General features: G+C 41.2%; 1 protein-coding gene across 7 annotated transcripts in view; it reads right to left on the bottom strand.

The window, feature by feature from the left end:
• Positions 1-23,560, bottom strand: part of DAB2 (DAB adaptor protein 2) — a 70,895-nt gene that overhangs the window by 31,762 nt on the left and 15,573 nt on the right. For 4 of the 7 annotated variants that reach the window (XM_043599469.1, XM_043599488.1, XM_043599478.1 and 1 more), the window contains exon 1: positions 20,923-21,335. The exons of 2 other annotated variants lie outside the window; for them this stretch is intronic. The gene's annotated coding sequence lies outside the window, so the exon portion shown is untranslated. Of the gene's footprint in view, positions 1-20,922; positions 21,387-23,560 lie in introns of those variants that run through there. One more of the 7 variants, XM_043599450.1, reaches the window with a different exon arrangement.

Below are 23,560 nucleotides of genomic sequence, written 5' to 3'. Positions count from 1 at the left end.
GATTATTAATGTTGATTTGGCTGCTTAGAAGAAAGTATTTGGCTAGGTTTGAGATGCAACTCACAGATCAAAGGATTCAGATTTATTTCAGTACATTGTCTACTATTCAGTGTGTGGCCTTTTCATGTTTTTCTTTTTTTTAAGCTTGATAGGAAGTTTGACTTCTTAAGTTGGCAACTTTCAAGACTTTTGACTCATTATAACCTCTCCTAAGTTTTGTACCCACCACACCCTTTTTTGTTTTTAAAGTAAGTTTTTATTAGGAATATCTTCTACTAGAGCCTAAAAAATAGTCATTATAATAGTGTTTAGGAGAGTTTAAGCTTAAGACACAGCTTAATGCTATCCAGATGAGGGCCCATTCTCTAGACTGGGCAATCCAAACAGTTCACTAGGAATGTCTGAAATTGTTCACTGGCTGAACTGAAGTATTAAGTTTATGCTCAACTTTACAATCATATTATTCAGTTATTTCAGCATAATGGCTATTCAGTTGGAATGCTTAATGCTCTAGAGTTAGAAAAAGAAGAAAATGTAAATTCATAATCAAGATACTCTTGCCTTTGGAAAAGCTGGGCGTAAGTTAGTATGTTTGCATGAACAAAGACACGCACAGAGCACTGAGTCTAGAACTTCTCTTTACATTTGTTCAGACTCTAAGAAAGAATCTGGTGTTGAATATCCTTGCGACCTTTTGACCCTGTGGAATTCCTGTGCCCTTGGACAAATGAAGCTTGGAGATGGATTAATTGACATTAGAGTGCATACCCATCTCAACTTTAACATCCCAGCTGATCATTCCACACTAGTTCTTGAACATGACCTCCTCTAGCTTAGACTGAACAGAGAAGAGAAACGGGAATCCGATTTTATCCTTTAATTCACTTCTACAAAGGGACGAAGTGACATTGAAACTTTGGAGGTTTGAAGATCATATTTCTGTAATTAGTTTACATTGTGGCATTGGATCATTTAGGGTATGCTCTGCCATGGTACCCCTGACACCAGTGACTATCTGGATGTGGCTCAACCAGCCATGGTACGTGTGCTCTGTATATCTCGGGTGAGCTGGGCAGTGCAATGCAGCAGACACACCTTGACATGGAAAAGAGAATGGGGGGTTTCTAGTCTAGTGAACAGTGTACTTCAACCCAGATTTATCAGAGCTCTGCATATGGAGGTTACTAGGACCTGATCCCCCTTTTTGTTTTCTTATCTTCTATTGTTCCATTTGTATTTACACCTCAAGAGCCATGTGGGGAAGAGAGACTGGCAAGGTCATGACTGCATCCTTGAGTCAGTTTATAATACTAAGTACCGTCATGGACTGCCTTACTAGCTGCTGCTCTATTAGAAAGATAACAAGTCACTATGGAATAAGCTATGAGTGATTCCCAATAATTCTGAGGAAAGGCTATTAGGAATTCATTGTTTTGGGAGAGAGAACAATATGGCTCTTTGTGGGGTGGGAGGGCCATACACCTGTGCTTTAGGCTTGAAGGTAACTGGCAATCTGGTGGGTAAATTTGTATGGCAAGCCAAGACATTTCTGGGAAATGGCCAACGGACTGAAGTAGTCAACATGGGGCGGATGTGTATGTGTGGGGAGAGTAAGGGGTAGGAATTAAGGGGAAATTCTTTATGGCCGAGGAGTGGGTATTCAGTAAGAGGTCTACACTAAAGACCTGGGCTGAAATGTACGGGTTCCCATCTAACCCAGTCAAGAAGATACTTTCGTACTTTGGGCAGCCTCACTGGTACAGTGGCTGGTGGGAATGCAGAAAGAGCTGTGTGGGACGTGATGGGATTCTTGTGAGCACTCCCCCCACCCACTCGTGCTGAGACACTACTGCAGGGCCAGCGATGGCAGCACCTGCTTCCATCACCACGCGCTTGCCTTAGTGGAGAAAACCCAGCATATTTTAGTGGTGGCACAGGAGCCTGCACCAAGGTGCTGTCGTAAGGTAGGGGGCGCCATGCTGCAGTGACAGTGACAGAAAGGGGCCTTTGCACAGCTTGCCTTTTCTAGTTAAGTGATGGTAACCAGAAAGTATGCCAAAAAAAAGCATGTGGAAGGAATAAGGTTTTTAAAAGCTGAAGTGTTGATAGATGACTGGAATGGGCGAATAGAGTAAGTCAGTTTTAAAATTTGAATTTAGGAGAATTCTACTGTGTACTATTAAATAGTAAAGTAGGATACAGTATTTCATTCTGTTTTCCTCTCATCCTAAATCCAAGGTAAGAGAGTGTTCTAAAGAATGAGCAATTTATGTGAACAATTTTAGGGTTTTCAATTAAAAAGAAACAGCACTACTAACATGGAAGCCTCTAGATTTTCTATTGCAGGGCCTTTGGGCTGGTGATTTGAGGAGAAGCATTATGGAACTGGTACAAAAGCACAGCAAACCTATGGATTTTACTTTGAATTTGGCATTTAAATGTATAACGGATATTATGCTTGACCCTTGCAGGAAAAGGTAGTCAAAAAGCTAATGAATCAGGGCACCATTTGATTCCTAAGCCAATACACTGACACTATTCATACTTTCTCCAACAGTCTCTCCTCAGACATATATACTCACTCAAACTGACCAGCAAATATTTCACTCTTTTCATGCCTATTCTTCCCAGGCTAGGGTAGCTCCCCAAACGAACTCCTCTTTCTAGCTCCACACTCGTTTTAAACTAAATCATATAAAAGAATCTTAGTTTGCGTCTTTGAACACACAATATCAAGTAGTGCTTTCTTGTTCCCATATGAAATAATCCTGAATTAAGTCAAAGTTGGTGTGCAATATATCTAGCATGTGGACTTTAGGCCACAATAGTGTATTCATTTGGGCCCTTCCCCTTATGATACGTGTACATATAAATCTTAATTGTGACACACAGTCCACTTTCTACTCCAGTCCATTGCAATAGTCATCTTGAAAGTCTACGTGGCTGTTAGAAGAGTTAAAGAAAGCATGTTATTTAGAGCCATCTGCATTTTCAACACAAGTACGAACGAAAAGCCACATACACTAGTAGAATTATTTTATGCTGTACGACAGCAGAGCACTTTAAAAGCAAGCAGGTAATCTTAAACTTTTCCTCTTCCAAAAACCAGTGCAAGAAACATTGCCTGATATTTGGTTTCTTCTTTAATAGCCTGGCTGAATTATATTAAATCCCAATGTGGTTTTCCTTTCCAGGCAGAGGCCCACATTTATATAATCCTCAAAGCCATTGCTTGAGTGTTTCTGTACCTTTCTGCAACTCATGTTTCAGAGACAAGCTGTGTTTTGAAGAGTTTAAAAGAGAGAGACTCCAGCTGCCTTATAACATCAGCACAGAAGAGTAAAACTGCCGTGTGTGTAGGAATTGAATATGGACAGGCAGAACTTCTTTTTCTGTGTCTACACAGAGACCAAAACCATGACAAAAAGTCCTTCTAGTTATGTAGACACAACACAAGATCAGTTTAAGTTATCTTAACCTAATATGTTATCTCTGGGTTCTAGGTGGTCTTTTCAGTAGAATATGTCCTTTGTTTTAGTGTCCAGTCTCCCCGTAGAGTTGGCATTAACCTTCCATGAGACACTTGCGAATGGCTCACATTTCCACATCTGATATGATCTCCTCCAGTTGGGCAAGATATCCACAGTCAACAGGGCAGCTGAGCTTCATTTCTAAGAATGATGGTGGCCCTGCTAACCCTCATGGTTAAGAATATATATTTTTATATTTTTAATTTTTTTTAATGTTTAGTTATTTTTTTGAGAGAGAGAGAGAGAGGCAAAGCACAAGCTGGGGAGTAGCAGAGAGAGAGAGAGAGAGAGAGGGAGACGCAGAATCTGAAGCAGGCTCCAGGCTCTGAGCTGTCAGCGCAGAGCCCGTTGTGGGGCTCGAACCCAGAAACCGTGAGATTGTGACCTAGAGCCGAAGTTGGATACTTAACTGAGTCACCCAGGCGTCCCTAGAATGAATATATATATATATATATATATATATATATATATATATTTTGAAACCACTTTTTGTTTACTGTTATCCGTGTGCTTGATATATCAATTATCACTTTATGGATGGTTCTTCACAACTTAGCTGATTTCTCTTAGAAAAAAGACTTGGTTTGCTTTTTTTTATTTATTTAATTAATTTATTTTTTTCAACGTTTATTTATTTTTGGGACAGAGAGAGACAGAGCATGAACGGGGGAGGGGCAGAGAAAGAGGGAGACACAGAATCGGAAGCAGGCTCCAGGCTCTGAGCCATCAGCCCAGAGCCTGACGCGGGGCTCAAACTCACGGACCGCGAGATCGTGACCTGGCTGAAGTTGGACGCTTAACCGACTGCGCCACCCAGGCGCCCCTGGTTTGCTTTTAAATAGGAAGGAAGAAAGAATCGCTTAAAAAATAAAGAGATTTTCTATTTATTTGCCAAATTTCAGGGTTACATAGAACTAGCAACCTGATAACGAGCCCTCTCCCCTCCTCGTACCATTGCTCTACACACCAAAGGTTACAAAGTTCCAGAAGGCTATCTAAAAAGCCAGGGGAATCCTCCTACTTTTTGGTTGCTGACCAAGTCAGATAGGTTAACAGAGAAGAATTGCCTAGGTTATTTCAGGTTCTGGTGTACAGGGAGAAGGGGGAATCTACCAACTGTTCTTCTTGCTTCTTGAGGTGATATACGAGTACTACTCAAGTGCTGAAAATTTAGGAGGCAGGATCCAAAAAAAGGTTCTGAAATAGTTAGACTTCAAAACTGTGTGTTTATACACAAAAACTCTAAGAAGCTGCTGCAGAGTGAGTAAAGATGACAAAAATTCACAAGTATCCTTGAGCCAAAGTTCACACTCTCCTTGCTCTCTCATCTTTCGGGAAATGATACTAGACCGAATAAGCATTCAGGAGGGCACTTGTTGGGATGACCACTGGGTGTTGTATGTAAGCGATGAATCATGGGAATCTACTCCCGAAGCCAAGAGCACACAGTATACACTGTATGTTAGCTACTTTCACAATAAATTATATTAAAAAAAAAAAAAGAAAATGAAAAGAAATGAAAACCTTCAGTGAAAGAGGAAAAGTATGTGACAATAAATAAATGCATTTTAAAATTAAACTGAAGGATGGAAATATTCTAGGTAGCATATTAAGTCATGCTAAATGAAACAGATTTGGGATTTTAATTGCTGCACAATTGAAACAAATACATCAAACAACAAATGATTCTAATGTATTGAAGTATCTATATGCGGTCCATTCACTGCACAGATCGATGAGCACAGAAGTTCCAATCGCAATAAAAAAACCCGACCACTTAATATCAGACTCTTGCTTATAAAGTCTAAGCAGGTGAGGAAGGTTTTGTTTCATGAATTATATATATAAATCCAAGTAAATGTAACCATAATTACGCCTGTTGGAATCATGAGTCATCACCATTCACTGGTCCCCCTTCCATAAACACATCTAGAAATCTACCTTAGGAATCATGAAATACAGTCAGCAAGTTTGGAAAAGTAATTCAAAGAATCTTGTATCTACTATAGCCTTCAGGAAAAAGCCACTCCTATGGGATTCCAAACACTAAACAAGGTTCCTAATCTAAAGAAGCTTTTAGAGTCAATTTCCATATCACCATTGGTAAGTCATTTAATTGACCTCTACCAATAAGATTAAAATGGATGGTAGGGTTTCAGAGAACTAAGCATTCTTACGAAAGGAACATACAGCCTCCTGATCTTTCTTGATTAAAATAATCAAAGAACACAAGGAAAGACCTTAAGTAGCACCTTAATCTGTATAGATTTTAAAAAGTTTATTCTAGGATTTCAAAAGTGACTTTGAAGGTTTTCTAACATACATATTCTAGTGGGTTGTTTTCTTATATCATCTCTTCTGACACTGAAATCATTCCAGGGCTGGGAGAGAGGACAAAAAAATCAAATTTGTACCAGCCGCATAAAAGCAAGATACTTAAGAAAATTATCCTGGTTGTGTCATTAGACAACACTTTCAAAGGTTTAAGTCTTAAATATTTCATTTACTTTTTTTTTTCTTTTTAAGATAAGCTCCTGAGGTGGCATCAACCATGGACTTTGAGGAGCCTAGAAAAATGTTATTTTTTCCCCAAGCACAATATAATTTTGTTTGTTTGTTTTACTTTTGATCTAGTTATTATTCTATAAGACTGAAGAAATAATTGGTGTCTTAACTGTATATTTTTGTGAAGTAACAGTGAATGTAATATGCTGCTTCTTATAAACCTATACTGCTAGTCTGAGAAGCAACTCAGTTTGTACATTTTAAAAGGAAATAAATGAATTAACTAAACAAATCATCAATTCATATGGTTCCAAAGGAACTGTTACTTCCCTAAAAGGGCTTAACTTAAAACCATAAATTTATACACCTCCACAATGTAGTTTTTCTGGTTTTCTAGACTATAAAGTCTCACTTATTGGATCTATGTCTGTGCCCTTTAAAATCTGTTATTCAAAATCATCTCCAGCTGCAGACAGCTTTCGTATGAATCTAATGCTGGGTAACTGTTTACTCATTTCATGTTAAATAAATACGACTTAATAGTGTATTCTGTTTTCTATTTATCAGAGCTTTGGCTCGAAATTGTGTCACGTATTCTTCCTTTGCATTAATTAGGTTATCACTTGTAAACCTGCCTAGCACTCAGGGACACACGTATCCTTTAATGGCAAGCCTTTGCTTTAAAACAAGAAGTTGGTAAAAAAATGAAATAAAACAAAACAAAATCTGACTTACCACAGGAGCCTTTCCCAGAATAAGTGGATGGAATGAGAGTTCTTTCTTCTCCCGGCCTCTTAAATGCACACCATCCCCATTGGGTTTTTGGAAGATGATAAAACATGATGGTGCCGTGTGGGTCTATAGTTTAGCGTAAGATGTACTAGTAGCAATTGTTGCTTATCACGTGCCACTTTGCTGAGCTTCCACTGAGACCTCCTGGCCCATTATGATACATTCATATTTTTATTGAACTACAAAAAGGCTTCTGGTTAGCCTACACAGGAACGTCAACATCAATGACTCACTATAAAGGAAGTGTTCCTGGTTCATAAAAAATGTACCATTTAAGCAACATGTTTCATAGCTTTTAGAGCAATCTTGTCTAGTCCCTGAACTAGTAATGACCTACTGGAAAATTCTGTGCTTGCTAAGTAACTGATACTTGAATACTTACGGAAAACATGGGATAGATATAGGTGATTAGATAGGTGTTCCCTGTGTACCCTCTCTTTATTGTCCCTATTATGGTCATTGAATAAATGTAACTTGATCTGGTCCTTGAAGTTTAGACAGATGCACGGTGGAATCTGCTAATTTCTAGTCTTATAATGTAGGCATTTTTAGCATCACAAAATGTAATTAGATCATTCGTTTCCTTAGCTGAACTCTATAGCCCTATGCAAAGACAAGTCTTCTTTGAAAGCCACTATTAAGTTCCTAATCCAATCTTTATTAAAAAGACTCAATATTGTAGACAAGGAGGTTAAAACAAATCCTCAAAAAACTAATGATCAAGCCCTTCTATACCCCATAGGTGGCTTCTAGTGCAGCAAAAGCTGAAATTAGGAATGTTTATAGCTGTAATGTGTGTTTTTTTTTTAAACTAGGATGTACTCCTTCACGAACTAGATAGATAATGAGTTTTGCCAAAGAATATAGTAAGAGAAACAACATTAAGGGATTAAGTTTTCTTAGTCCCACTAAAATAAGCAAAGTTCTACTGTTAGGGCTAATTATCAGAAGCGGATGTGATTAAAATTTCTTTCTGAGGGTTGATCTCTCCAGTGTCGAGATTTCCTACTCAAAGTTTCATTCTACGTTTGCACCTCCATTTAAGAAATGCCCTTAAAAGGATTAAAAAATTACCTTAAAAGGAATAAAAAAGCTTTCAAATACTGACAGCTTTAAAAATTTTAATTCTTTTTTTTTTTTTCAAAGCATATGGGGTTTGGTGACTAATCTCTGCTCAAAACCACTGCAGTTTAGAGACTGAAAACAAAGTTTACCCCTGAATGAAGCTAATTAATGTAATAAATCTATGCCCCTACTATGTGCCAGGTACTCTTCTGCAGCTTGGGATATGTCAGTGAGCAAAATAAGAATCTATTCCTTTATAGGGTTTACCTTCTAGCAGGGAAACACATAAATGGATTACAGACTTTGAGAAGGTGATAAATGTCCTGGAAAAGAGAGAGCAGAGTGGATAGAAAGTGCAGGATCAGTGATGGCTTAAACAGGTTTCTTAGAGACACAGAAGGTATAATGCCATATTTTTAAGTTAAGTTTATTGCATGTTTATTATATGCCAGCTGTGATGCTAAGACTCTGTCGTTTAGTGCTATGGGGGAAGGATCATCATCCCTACTTGACAGAAGAGAAGGTGAAGTGCAAAAGTCAACAGGGCACCTGGGTACCTCAGGTCATGGTCTCACCGGTCCTGGAGTCGGAGCCCAGCATGGGGCTCTCTGCTGTCAGCATGCAGAGCCTGCTCTGGGTCCCTCCATCTGCCCCTCTCTGCCCTGTCCCCACTAGCACGCTCTCTTTCTCTCTCAAAAATAAATAGACGCTTAAAAAAAAATCTTTAAAAAAGTCCATGAACCTACTAAAAACCACACAGGTCTAATATGTATGCTCTCAACTTCTTTTGTTTTAGAAGTATACAAGAAAAGGAATTAAGCTAGTTCTTCAGATTGGAGGAATGTGAACGATCCAGAAAACACTTTTCGGGAAAGAGAAATTGATAGCAGTGAGCAAAGGATATTTATGTCAGCTTCGTTAGAATACAAGACCCGTGCTGGGTGATAGGAGGAAAAAAGGTTAAAAGGTGGGTCAAACTGGATTAGAATGAATTTTCAGGAGTATATTTTGTCTAGACAGTACTGAAAAGACTTTGAGGTTTTGAGCAATGGTGTGGAGGTTGGGGAGGTGACGAGTCTGAATATGGAGCCATGGCTTCAAAGGGTCACACAGCTTTGTAGTATGATAGTTGCGTGAACTTGCCATTTTGAGTGATTTAATGCTGCCATTTTTTTTTTCATTTAAATACTTGGCTAATCTTTTGGAAACAAAGCCTTTTAATTGAAAGGTTAAGGTCTAACAATCTCAAATGTCAGATCCAAGGTTATCCCATCTTGCCAAGCTATCATGCACAGTGACCCTCAAACTTCATATGAACCAAGTGTCCCAAAGGTGGCTTTAAAAAAAGAATCAAAGGCCATTTTGTCTTATAACCTTCATTCTAAGATCCATTTTATCCTAAAAATAGAATTCCCATAATGCCAGTTTGCTAAAAGCTTATGTAAGTGAATTGGTACTTTGAAATGTGAGCACCTAAAGGAACATCCTTTAGAAAAGGCAGCTACTGACTAACAGTCACATCATTATAGCTCCTCGTATGAAGCAGAATATACAGCACTTTCCCGTTTTATATATGCGTTCCACATAACTTGAGAAGACTAGAAAGGTCAATACTAAGGAAATGCTGGTGAAGAAGGGGCAAGTAGAATGAGAGACAGATTGCTTCTTATGCATTTAGAATAGTGATATCAGGGTGACAGTGCCTTACTGCATTTTAAAAATTAAATTCCTTAGAGATGAGCTAATTTGTCAGACAGCAATATTTATAATGTAAATAAATCTATAGTCTACCTTGGGCTAGAGACAGAATCGTGAGCGCTTGCTAGAAGTCATGTGAAATTAAACTCAAAAGCTAAGAGAAACTACAAGGTGAACATGCGCACATCTGAAACATAGAATCCTGCCTGCCATTATTGACTTAGACGTCATTCATTGATACTTGGTTATATAAAATTATCGAGAAACACTCCTGATGTATTAAAAAATGAACAGTAAGGTTTGAATCAAATAGTCACTAGAGGTTAAAAAAATTCTTTTATGATGGGATTTTTAAAACTTGACCAGTATATGGTCTATTGTTGGTTTTTTGACTGGTTTTCCTTGGACCCAGTGGGGTCTGTGCAACAGTAATTAATTGGCAACCCAATTTAAGCAGTTTAAAGAGCCTAATGGATATCACATCTTTACCTACATTACAGCAGCATATGCCAACTAAAAAACCAGGCTTCTTTTGGTTTTGGCAGAAATTGTGTAAGTCAAAGGGATAACGTTAATTATCCAGTGCTGAGCCAAAGGTTTCATCTATTTCCTCAAGTTTTATTAGCTTTTTTTTAGGAAACAGTTTCCTAGCCACTTTAAAAAGAAGGAACAGAAGGAGAATAAGAAGTCATCCTTGGGAGAAGTTATCAGGTTGAAAACTATTCACCACTACGATAATTATTGGCCAGGTGATAATAATACCTATCGAGTAAGATCCATGTATGAGCCATGATGAATACTCCATTGGTAGAAGTTAACCCAAGGACTCGAAAAGACCATACCATCTGGAGAATTTCAGTAACAGCTTGTCTGCCTTTCTCAGGCCCTGAGCAGATATAAACTAGAGGAACACATGGATGTTGCTCATTATAAATAACCTTAAAGTTAAAAAAAAAAAAAAGACTCAGAACTGTCTTACTTATACCAGTAGATGGTAAGGCGAGCTGAAATTTCTCATTTTGCTCACTCTATAATAATTTACAATCAATAATGCAAGTGAGAGTAACTTGCCATTCATTCACTTGGCCATCTGGCTATTGGTTATTGAACACCTACTGGGTACCAAGCGCTGTGCTGTGCTATACAGACTCTGATGAAACAGATGTGGTCTCTGTTCTCAAGGGCCTTACGATAGATACAGAGAACAAGCAAGTGTTAGTAAACAACTGGTGCCAAGTTTTTTATTTTTTATTTGTTTTATTTATTTGTTTATTTATTTATTTATTTTTATTCTTCAATTTTTTCTTTAAATTCTAGTTATTCAACATATAGCGTAATATTGGTTTCCGGAGTAGAATTCAGTGATCCATCACTTACATATAACACCGAGTGCTCAATAGGACAAGTGCCCTCCTTAATATCCATCACCCATTTAGGTCACCCTCATCCCCACTTCTGCCCATCAATCCTCAGTTTGCTCTCTATCTCGTGGTAAGTTTTTTAGAGGCAATGCTTCTGATGAAGGTAGAAAGTCTCACTGCCATTAATAATGTTTTGTAAGAGCAAAATTAATACTACTTCAAGGAATCCCACATAAACTGCTTTCTTCATATCAACCATGGAAAGATGCAAATTTCATCTTAAGGGCTTAATTATCGTCTTTGACACACGGTTTTCAAATTATGACATTTACTTAAACCACTAATTAGATAGAGGATATTTACATTCAATGTTTGAGAGTCTCCTATAACCATATTACAATCTGGAAGAGCATCTGTGTGACAGAAACAGTGGGAGGAAAGAATCTTGTGATACACTAGGTTATTAAAGAATGTCAGGGGGCACCTGGGTGGCTCAGTCTGTTAAGTATTTGACTCTTGATTTCAGCTTAGGTCATGATCTCACGGTTCATGGGTTCAAGCCCTGAGTCATGGGTTGACAGTGCAGATTCTGCTTGGGGTTCTCTCTCCTTCTCTCTCTGCCCCTCCCCCACTCGTGCATGCAGCCTCTTCTCTCAATAAATAAGTAAACTTAAAAAAAAGAATGTCAGCGATGTTTCCTAAAAAGTTATCCAAATTTCTGAATCAACATTATTTTCATAAACACCATAAAGAAACGCTACGCTCACTTGGCATTCAGCTTTGTCATTCAGAAAAGCAAGCGATTCAGAGATGACATGAGCCTCCGTATTCTAGAAGCAAACTCCTAATTATCAGATTTTCTGAGTTCAGTGGTGTCACTTTCAGATCAGGCAACACTACTGACTTACAGATTTTAATGAAGCAGTATTATGAAAATATAACCAGGGCCACCCCCCAAAATAGCTTTGGTTATTTAAGCGGCATAGTCTGGTTACAAGAGCACTACAAAGGGAGTATCTGATAACCCCTGGTCAATGTCAGTCTTTAAAAATTTGGACGTTATAACCACTGCAAATAGTATGCCCTTAAACAAGTGTTGGCTGCATAAAGTATAAGGGTCCAAATCCTAAAACAGAACACAGTTTCCTCCATTGTTTCTCTTAAAGGGTTTTCATAAAGAAAGTTGAACATTTGTATCTCTATACCTCTCTGGAAACAGAGCTACAGAATTTATCTGGTACTTGGATTTACCTAAAAGATCTATTCGCAGTATGGTCTGTAGTTTAGAACAAAGCTAAGATTTATCTTGGACTGTTCACATGTCTACCGAATCAGGCAAACTTTTGGCCCTCTATTTTCTATAACTACCCTTTATGTCCATACCCCCCTCCCTCCCCATCAAAAAATTTCAAAAAATTATTTTCAGTATTCCTCCCTAATCTTGCCTCATTGCCACCCCCAAGTTCCTGTTTCCAAAAGAGCTATACTTCCTTATATCACGTATCTTGTCCCTCACAATTAGCCAACTCATATTATGGTGTTATTTTGCTATTTTCTGTACACATAACATAGGTACTTTTTAATATATTTAGAATACATAAAGAAACTCTTTGTGGGATGAATTTTTCCTTCACCTTCTCAAAAGGGTCCCATGAAAATCTAAGTTGTAAGGCACTAGTTGTAACTGACCTACTTTTATGGCTGAATTCTTGTGGTAATACTTTATCGGACCTCATGGCCTTCCTGCTTTTGTACTAATCACGTCTATCTGTCTATCTATCTATCTATCTATCTATCAATATATCTTTAGAGAGAGAAAGAGACAGAGACCTGTTCCCTAGAGAGGCTAATCTTTTCCATTTGCCCTGGACAGACACACACACACACACACACACACACACACACACACTGTGCCTTCCTGTGTTGCCTTCCTCATCTGTAATACTTACTGCCTTCACCTGCATGAATTTCTGCCAGTCATTCAAAGTCCACTCAAGGTGTGTTGCCTTAGGGGAGTCTTCCCTGACCTCTCACCAGCGGACCGCTTTTATACACTTGCCATGACCTATTGTTGCCCTCTGATTCATGTAGAACTCTTTCTCCAACTCAATGAAATTTTTAAGTCAGCTCCTACTTTTTGAGGCCCCACACAGTGTGGTAAAAAGCAGGGCACTTAAAACATTAGGGGTAACGCATAACTTCCGTTTGCTCCTTAATATTTGATTTGGCGGACGTTTTCTCTACTTTGCTGATTTTTCATGAAATACAGGTTTTTCTTTAACCGCTAAACCATCTCTGCTCAAATTCATTCGACCAATATAGCTAGGTTAATTTATTGAGTCAGCATTTTCTTTTCCTGATTTAACAAAGAGATCTACTGCATAACAAATACAGATTTAAGTTCTTGTCCTTACATCCAAGTCTCAGCACAATCCATCTCTCCTTTCCAAACCCATCGCTTCTCTTTCTGCCGTCTGTACTTTCTCTTGGTCACACTGGCCAGTCTGTATCTTTGGACATACACCTGCACAATTTGCTTACGTGCTTCTGCCAAAGATGCGTTTTTCTTCTGACTTCCACCATTCCTTTAAAAGCCAAGTCCATTACCACACTGATGGCCTTTTCTTTCTCTGGACCCTACCTGTGTCACTTAATTATAATAAAACCACGGGTTAGTTGAGTAGATGCCATTTTTTTTTTCTAAATTTCTTATAGGCAGCAATTGTTGGCACTTATATGTCTGCTAGCAGGTGTTGGGTAAATATTATCATCCAACTTTCAATTACAGCCAACTTTTAGTCACTGAGAACTTTAGACGAACAGGATAAGTCAGAAATCCCAAAGAACAAGTTAGCAGGCAGTTAAGCAAGCATCCATGCATCAGGATACCCTTCAGAAGGCAGCCTGGACACCGAATAAAATGACCTTTTCAATTCAAGTCTATGAGTTTTTCCAAAATGTTCAGTTATAGCTGAGCCTTGGTCCAAGCAGAAATCGATATGAAATCTCATTATCAACCAGATGCGGATAGAAGAGCCTATTCTATCAGTTACATATTTGTCTTCTACTTAAAAAATAGGATTGCAATTAAGATGTTTAACTTTAGAAGCAAAGGTTAAAACACACACACACACACACACACACACACACACACAAAACCAAAAATACCACTACCACCGCCCAGTGTTAATGTAATCAAAGCACATCTGAGACTTTCTTTTAAAGAACAGACATTTGAGCAACTACTATGTGTACCATTCCCACTCTGACCCTCTGATCTAGAGGTCAATTATATGTTTCCCATCTGGATTAACATTGCGCCCCGAAGCCCAATTCTTCATATAACTCAGCATTCTTCCTACAACTATCCTAGACCACTGACAAATGCTCAAGCATATGATAAATAAAGAAATGGTAATAAAAAGCACTTTAACATCTGTGTGACATATTCTCGAAGATTAAAACAGGCCTTGGGCCCCTAATAGGACACATAAAATATGAAAAATCAGTGAGGTCATTTGTGTGAAATGTTTAGAACAAGGAGGGCAGCTATATCCAATATGGACACATTTAGTGAAGCTGTTCATCACTGTCCAGTTCTCTGAGTATGGATGAACTCTAGACCTTAAGAGGACTGAATTGTCCTGCCTGGATGAGATTTAAGTGGTACCTTAAGAGTTAATATTTGCGTGCCTGTACTGGTTTATGAAACATTGCCACACTCTCCTGTTTGACCCTCACATTTTATAGTTTCAAGGTGTGCAAGAAGGAAGGTCTCCTAATTTTCAGCGGAAATTCGTCTCTAGATTTTAGCTTGCTTAAAGTTCACAAACAATGAAAGCAAGAACATTTTCCAAATATCAGCTTAGTTGTTGTACTGAGAATTTTGGTTCTAGAGTAGGGGTGCTGCGGACACAACAGCTCTGAGAAAGTTTGTTTTTTTTTTAATGGGTTCACCTTTAACTTTGGGGCCACCTATTCTACTGATGGAGAAAACAAAGCTCAGACATGGTATCTCTTGTCTTCAATGGCAAAGCGACTGGTGGTCCCAGTCATTTGCCGTTCATAATCCGAGCTCTTACCCACTAATCATGTGCCACCTTCTCGAAACCAGGGTTCCAATTCTCTAATTTTAGATCACACCCTTGTATTTTTCAGTCTAAGGTGTGATCTCTGCTCAACATCACTCTCTGATTAACATCAGGCATTCTTAGGACTGTTTTGCAGGGTGGGTGAGGCAACACCCAAGGGTCAAAGACGTGAGCAGCGTGCCTAAGAAATGGTGCAGCTGCCACCGCAATGCAGATCCAGAGTCGGCGGTCTTTGCTTCAGGAGGTACAGACTTCCTTCTAGATTTCCACTCCCTAGGAGTTCTTTCATTGTCAGGCTAGCAACATAATTAACATAATAGGTATTTACTAAAGAAACACCAAGATTCAAATCATGCTTGAATCCTGGCTTTCCCCTTTAATGGTAGGACTTAGGACAAGTTGATCTGCACTGATCAGATCTGAGCTAAGAAATGGAGACATTTTTTCTATGGTAAGTTATTTGAAGTGAAAGTTAAATGGGAGAATGGAATGGTACTTTATAAACCATAAAGCTCTATAAAAACTAAGTGCAGTAGATTCATTTACCAATTTGGAGAGGCCTTCATCTGCACTCTCGGCATTGCATAAAAAACAAAATAAAAAGTTTTATAGGTTAGAGAAAACCATCTGGTTCAAGGGTAATGATCTAGTTTACTAGAATCGTTTTTAAAAGAAGTAACTGGGACAGTCTCCTAATAAATGGAGATTAATTATGACCTTAAAAAAACCCAAAAGTGGAGAAAGGATTTGGAAGTGAGGTGATATATAAAACTAAGGAGTATATCGGTTTTCCTAGGATCAAGACAACAATAATTGAGATAGTAGGAAAAATGTCAAGGTCTGTCCTTTTTCATCTTTTTGCATCCTAAGATTCGGTTAAACTGAGCTATGTTTAAGTGCTTTGCTTATTATTTCCATGACTGTTGGAACCCAAATACTTTGTTATGCTTTCCACTGAACAACTGGATTATAAAACAAATGAATTGTGAAAGTTACTCTTAGATTCACGCAGAGGGCTGGTTGAAATACCACTGGATGAAACCTACCGCTAGAATTTGGCTCAGTGGATTTGGGATGGAGACCAAGAATTTGCATGTCTAACAAGTTCCCAGATGATGCCAATGTTGCAGTCTGGGGACCACACTCTGAGAACTACTATCTTAGATGAATTCTCTCTAGCTGTGAAATACACACCAAGGCAACTAAGTGTCCAATCTTGGAAGACAGAATGCATTTTATTTTTTAAATGAGAGCTTATGCATTTCCTCTATCACACAGAGACCAAAGTCTATTTCAGAGTAACAGACTCTTTGCATCACATTGCTAGAGAGAGATAGGACAGCTGTTTACTCAGAGAAACTGTTAAAGCACATATCCCTCACCCAAAAGTCTTCCAGGTTGAATAGTGTTTTAAATCTCACTCTGCCAGGATTCTTAGTCCCTATGCCACCTGCTCCCTTACTTTGTGGTTTCCTAAAAATCTAAGTGACAGCCCTCAGGCTTCCTCATTCTGCCTTCTGGTAATTTCCTTATAGCCGACCACTCTGCTTGCTCAGGTCATTCAGAATTCTCGCTGGCGTAAGGCAGTTAAAGGTCACTTGCCTCAGCTAGCTTGTATAAATTATGGTAGCAGAGAAAAATTGCCAGGTTTCTTCAATACTGAGCCAATAGCTCCCATGTTCCTGAAATTTTGTAAAGCTTAAGGTTTGGCCACCTTGATGACGTAAGAATTAGTGAGACTTAGACAATTAAGTGGTAAGATTAAAATAAGTTTAGAAGAGGAAAAGGGTGAGGTAGGTAGACAGGAGGCTACCAATAAAAAAGCAACTTCCATTTTTAGACCAGGAAGCAATTTGTTCAGATTTTGCTTGCCCTGGAGTGGCAGGCTTCCTTCCAGGGTAGGAGAAGGATGCAGGAAGGGGAGTAACCATGGCAACCTGCCCAGCTATGTGGGCAAGGATAGGATGGGGCCGCACGCACTTGGAAGACTTTATTTCTAGCCTAGTCACTCAGTGTAGTATGGGTGGTCCCTCCTTTCCCACTTCCTTCTAGTTTCATGCTGACTTGGGGAAGAACTGCTCTTTCTCCGCAGAGAGGCTGAGAGGGGGTGGAGACTTCAGCGAGACCAGAGGAGGTCAGCTTGACCAAACCAAACTGCAGGCTTCCAGGCAAAGAACGGAGAGTAACTCCCTGTCTGTTCTAGCCTCGCGTGAGCACAGCAAACACACGGCTTTGTTAATATGAAGTGCTTGAATGATTCACGTTTTCCAGGTTGATGAGCAGCGCCCTATTTTGATGGAGACGTTTCTCCCCTCTGCCTTCAGTTTTCACAAAGACACATAATTCAGTGGTTCAGTGGGCAAAATAAATAAATAAATAAATAAATAAATAAATAAATAAAACACATTTCTAAGTCAAACAGAATAAAGTATTCTATGCATAAGGGCATCTGGGTGGCTCTGTGAGTTAAGTGTCTGACTCTTGATTTTGGCTTAGGTCATGATCTCATGGCTCATGAGTTCAAGCCCCGAGTCAGGCACTGTGCTGACAGCATGGAGCCTGCTTGGGATTCTCTGTCTCCCTCTCTTTCTGTCCCTTCCCTGCTCGTGCTTTCTCTCTCTCTCTCTCTCTCTCTCTCTCTCAAAAATAAATAAATAAACATTTAAAAAAAGTATTCTGAGCATATTAGACTCACGCTCCTCCCAACAAGCTTGGGGTAGGTACTCTTATTCTCTCCAGATAAGAAAGCTTAAGTACAGAGAGGTTACGCAATTTGCCCAAGGTCACTTAAGCAACAGTGGTGTGGCTGGGATCTGAACCAAGGCAGCAGGATCCCAGAACCCACGCTCTCAACCCACTACCTGGCTGTCCTGGGTGGGAGGCAGAAACTGGCATGACTTCTAGTCCTCAGTGTCCATACTCGGCCTGCCTTGCCCTCCTCATCAGAAAGTAGCAGCTTTTTGTAGAGGAGGAAACTTGACTGCCCGCTTGCCTCCTGATTCATGCAATCCCGTCAGGCTCCGTTCCCATGAGTTAGGTTCCCACCAACCACACCTAACCAACGGTACAGCTAGTTCACCACAAGGTGACTCTGGCCTACCTCCGTGCCACTCAGTGGCACGGCTTCAAGTCGAGAATGACACACGGCACCAGAGAGAATTTTAAAAGAGCACATCCTGTGACTCAGGTGTCTCAGATTGCCAGGGTAGTTCTCGTTCTGATTCCGTTTGGAGGACAGAAAACCTGATACGTTGGATCTGTGAGCCGAAACTCCCCAACCAGTGAGTTTTCAAGCTTTTCCACCTAGGGAGGTGTGCTGTGATAACCATTAGGGCAACTGAGCACGCTGGAGAGCTCAGTCTTCAGTAGGCTTCTCCAGTATTTCAGCACCCCGCTTGTCCTTGACATTAGTTACATCCTCCGGGCAGGAGAGATTGAAGGAGAGAAACACATGGAGCCTTCAAAACCATTCAGGTAAAAAAAATATCAGTGGGAGCAAGCTTAGGCTTAGGGTAGAATTAGAAACAAAGCAGGATATGTTTGCTGTGCCACCAAGAGCCCACGTATCCACAAAGCCCCCTGCTGGCCTATATCTTCCTACTCTCTTAATCTTCAGATAATTGAGGCATGACCAAGCAGGCCAATAAATATCGCCCCCAGCCCACCTGGCCAGAAGCTTCCAGAGGTCCGGTACCACCTCATGCCAACAAGTGTCTTAAGAGCAATTCTCTTCAACTCAAACAAGGAGACAAAGATCCACTCAACCTCGTGGAACAAGGCACCAAATAAACCTAATCCATAGGAATTTGGACTTTTAGTTGAATCTAAAATCTGTAAAAAGTCTCGAGGGGAAATGTGGACTCTTCCTCAGCAAGTTGGACAAGGGTTTTAACAAGGGCCACACATGGCTCCCTGCCCTCTCTCACATCCTCAGGGGAAGATCCGATTGTGTCCAAGATGGCGAGCACGGCAATGACGTTTGTGTCCTGGCTCAAAGTTGGAGGACATTCCACTACCACCACTTTGTCCCAGCCGCCCAATAAAATGTGGGAGGGTATAGCTTAAGAAGAACTGGTTTCTAGAGCAGTCATTTGGATAAGAAGGGATAGAGATGAGAGTGGGAAGGGGAAGGGGAAGTTAGCTTATTCACCAATGGGAAAAAGAATCCCGTCTGCCTCAGGGGGAAACTGATTAGGAATTTAGAAGTAATCAGTCCCAGAAATACACATTGGAAAAGGCCACTAGGTCTTCTCCCCGCTTTTTCTAGGACACTGTCTACATTGCACGCTCCTTGTTGTATTAAGTGTGGTACTGTTTATTTCCACATGTGCAGTGCTTCAACAAAAAAAGGTCCTTCCCCAAAGATTAAGGAGAGCTCAATCCCAAAAACTTCTGAATTCTCAAGGCCATAAACTTTCCTACAATGTCATCGAGGCCTGGCTCCCTTCAGTGAGGGACAGAACCTGGGGTGGGCGGGGCAGTAGGCCCAGAGAAAAGCGGCCTAATCGTGGCCTGACTGCCAGTGCCCGAAGCAAGCATGGAGATGTCATGGAGCGTGGAGAGGAGCCATTTGGTAGCTAGGATGCTCCCCCATTCCCAGCTAGTTCCTCCCTCCCCACCAGCCAGTAGATGCTCCTGTGTCGACCTCCAGCCCGCAAAGAAGATCAATTATATATCCCATCAAAGCCATTCCAAGAGCCTTATCAGACATCTTGAAGGCATTTTTGTAGCTGCCTTCTTCCTTCAGCCATTACTTCTGTTTGAGTTAGTTTTTGTCTTACCTCCTTCTCCCCCACTCCTCTGCTTTGCCTGATTAGAGCCAGAAATTTTTTCATTAGGTCACTTTATAGTGTAATAACAACATTTACTATTCATGAAGTCTCCCCTCCATAATTTTTAAGTCTTTCCATGTGTCTGGAAGCTTATTTCTGCTCTTCTCACTTTACAAGTGTGCCTCTCTTCCTTCCAAACACAAACCAAAAAGAAAGAGGAAAAGGTGGGGTGGGGGTGGGGTGGGGGAATGCGGTGGAGATAACATCCAGATTCTTTAAGTGCTTTTAATCCAGTTAAATTTCCCTTTGGACTCAAACAGCTCCCTGCTGAAACTGACTGTGGACCTGAATTCCAGGCTAGGAATTGAGTCAAGAGGAAAGGAAGCAGAAACAAATAACAGAGTCAGCTCTATGCTATGAAAACCGCTATGCTGACTGGGGCTCCATGGTTTTAACCCATTCATTTTTCCCCCCTTTTCTAGAATTCTTACTTAATCTTTCCAGCCAGTTTACAGCAAGCAGGCCAACACCTTTTATACGCTCCAGGGATTTAAAACAAGTTTGTTCAGTCTCTTGGCAGATACTTTCTTAAGAACGCGGGTGTAAGACAAAGTTCACATTTTCATGCCAAACGTTGTCAGTCACCAGGAAAAAGCTTCTCGGGGGTACAAACCAGGTCCCCAGCCTTTGTCACAGGGCAAAAATAAACACCCTTGGAGGAGTTAATTAGGCGGTCAGCAGCCACACCAGCGTCCTACCAGGGTTGCCCACAGAGCTTTTAAACAAGCACACACAAGCACACACAAAAGGAGGTGCTTGTTAAATGTCACAAGCTGGACATCTGGAGCCCGACCCCAAAGGTAAATGCATTCCGTGGAAGCATTCCTCGGTTGTCAGGCCACAAAACCGCCGTTTCCCCAAGTACGGTCTCATTTCTAAGATTCCCCCCCACCTCCACTCCATCCTTCCCCCCCCCCATCCCTCCCCCCCCCCCCCCCCAACACACACACACTGTCCCGGATCTGCACCCCTAGGGGGAAAAGCAAAGGAGGGTAAGGAGGTCGCCAAAAATGGAGCCACGGGGAAGAAGGCCGGGCAAGCTACTCACGGCCAGCTAGCGCCTCCGCGAAGCGAGCATGACTCCCGGGTGCCGAGCCTCCAGGCTGCCGCGCAGCCGACACGGCGGGCCGCGCTTAAATAGCCGCCGGCCCGGGAGCCTCGGAGCCGCGCGGCCACTCCCGGCGAGATATGGTTCTAATCAGATGCTGGCAGCCGAGGACTCCCCAGGAATGCGCCGGGATGTTTTTGCTGCCTGGGCTTGGTAACTCCCCCTCAACGTGTCTGCTGAGTCTTCCAAACTTAACTGTTTATTAACTCGAGCCGCGGCCACGCACGGCGCCCGGCTCCCCTCGCGCGCGAGCCCAGCCAGCGGGGGGCGATCGCGCCCCCCCTCCCCAAGCCCCGCGCCGCAGAGAGGAGGGAGGGTGCAGCCGGAGCCCCGGCCTCCCCAGCTGGGGCCGAGGGACAGGGGAGGGGGCAAATAAGGACAGGAAAGGGAAACTCCGCAGGAAAGGGGTGGGATCCACCGGACCTTCGTTTCACAAATTCCTTGGCCGGATTGCCACTTCCAGTGATGTGGCACCCGAAGTCATCCTAACCCGTTGGGGACCTTGGAACAAAGGGCTGCCTTTACTCCTGACTTTCCTGGCGAGAGGCAGTGGGTCCCAGCGCGGATCTGCTGTTTACAGCGAAATGGGTGATCAGCCCCTTTACAGGCGTGGTCTCCGTGGGGGCACTTAAATTGGTGGGGAATCTGTGTGTGTACATGTAGAACATACTGTATTTAGGTATGACATGACATCCCGATATACAGCTATAAAAGCAATACTCTATGAAATTGATATAAACAAAAACGTTCACCTCTATGTAACCTAAGTAAGCCGAACATCTGATACCAACAAAAATTATATATTTCCGTTAGCGTGTGCATCTGTGTGCAGACACGTAAGATGAACACTCTCCTGCGCTGATTTCCACAGTGGTCCCTATACCTCTATGAAAAATATGAAACGTAAGAAACATATTTGAAAATGTGGTGCTCAGCACAAGGCATTCTCATCTTGGTGAAACTTACCAAGCTGGGAATTCATTTTCTCCATATTTTAAAATCATGAGCAATTGTACAATATCCCCAGAAACTCTGTCACTTTTTAAGAAATATGAAATTATTCCGGTGAAAAGCATGTCTGTGTTCCTGTTTTGTTTTGTTTTGTTTTTTAGGTTGGAAACGGTGTGTACTAAATGTGAAAGTGCCAAATTATGAGTTGGACGAGAAGGGGTTATTGATTTCATGGAGTAAGCAACACACAGTGGATTTGCATCTTACCTCTGGAAACTGAGGGTTCAAACCGGGCTCATGGGACACCAAGGATGTATTTTGTGGTCCAAGCCTAGCCCAGCTGTAAAGCCGCAGTGTGATGAGCACTTCCTGCTCTCAAGTAGGTCAGGCTTGGGACCGCCAGGGAGCCAGGGGCACCGAGAGGCGCCACCCTGCCACAAGGAGAACACCACCTCTCCTGGCCTCTGCTATTTCTGCCACCTCTCTCATCTCCTCACACCTGAGGGTGCGGGGGTGGGGAAGGTGGTGCTGACAGTTTTCAATGTTGCTGAGATGATTTGCTATTATTAAAAAAAAAAGGACTTCCTGTGAATGATAAGAAGTATGTAGACTTTAATCTTAGGATAGTATTTACAACATTTATTCAGAGAACTTAAATTCTGGTACATTTTAAGATGTAGTGCTTTATTTCTAAGACCCAGAAGTCCAGAAGGATAGTTTCACCTCCAAGGCCTAAGTAGCTGAAAAAATGAGGCTGATTTCAGGCAAATAGAGACATTAGCAATTCAGGGGGAAAAAAAGGGTTTCCCTTTTCACTCAATAGGTAATACTTTCTCAACTCAGAAGTGACCACCCAAACCTATTTTTTTTTTTATTTTTTTTAATGTTTATTTTTGAGAGAGAGAGACACAGACCATGAGCGGGGGAGAGGCAGGGAGAGAGAGGGAGACACAGAATCCCAAGCAGGCTCTAGGCTCTGAGCTGTAAGCATAGAGCCCGACGCGGGGCTGGAACTCACAAACCGTGAGATCATGACCTGAGCCCAAGTCGGACACTTAACCCACTGAGCCACCCAGGTGCCCCAAACCTATTTTTTTTTTTAAATCAAGACTCTTATCAAGCAATATTAACTTATGTTTGCTCTACCAAATGGAAGGGATATGTCTAAGGAGCCAGAGGAAGAAAATGATTTCATCCGCAAGGAGCTGGAATTTCAAGAGAAGACTTTGATGAAAACGGTCCGTTTATGAACTGCGGGCTCACACATACAGCTTAAAATAGACGGCCCTGTCATTGTACAGAGAAATCTTGAGTCCACAGTGGAGAACTCTGATTTGAAGAGTACTTTTACATCTCTAGGGTGCTGATACTGCTTCTGGCAGTAATTCAGTGTCTTGCTCACAGAAAGAAGAAAAAAAAGAAGGATGAAAATAAATTTAACCCTTTTAATCTCTGATGGAACACAGTCTCTTGCCCCATCAAAGCTGTTCACTTTTCAGCAGGTCTAAAATGAACTCCCTTCCAGCTGGAGAATCACACCCAAGACCACCCAGATGTTAACCCTGCTTCAATGGTCTTTTCTTATCACCACTGAAATTTAATGTTTAGAAAATTAAGGTAAGGAAAA

The sequence above is a fragment of the Prionailurus bengalensis genome, chromosome A1 (genome assembly GCF_016509475.1).
Source record: "Prionailurus bengalensis isolate Pbe53 chromosome A1, Fcat_Pben_1.1_paternal_pri, whole genome shotgun sequence".
In the NCBI taxonomy this organism is placed as follows: domain Eukaryota; kingdom Metazoa; phylum Chordata; class Mammalia; order Carnivora; family Felidae; genus Prionailurus; species Prionailurus bengalensis.
Note: the sequence above shows the minus strand (reverse complement) of the source record. Positions and strands in the feature narration are given on the sequence as shown.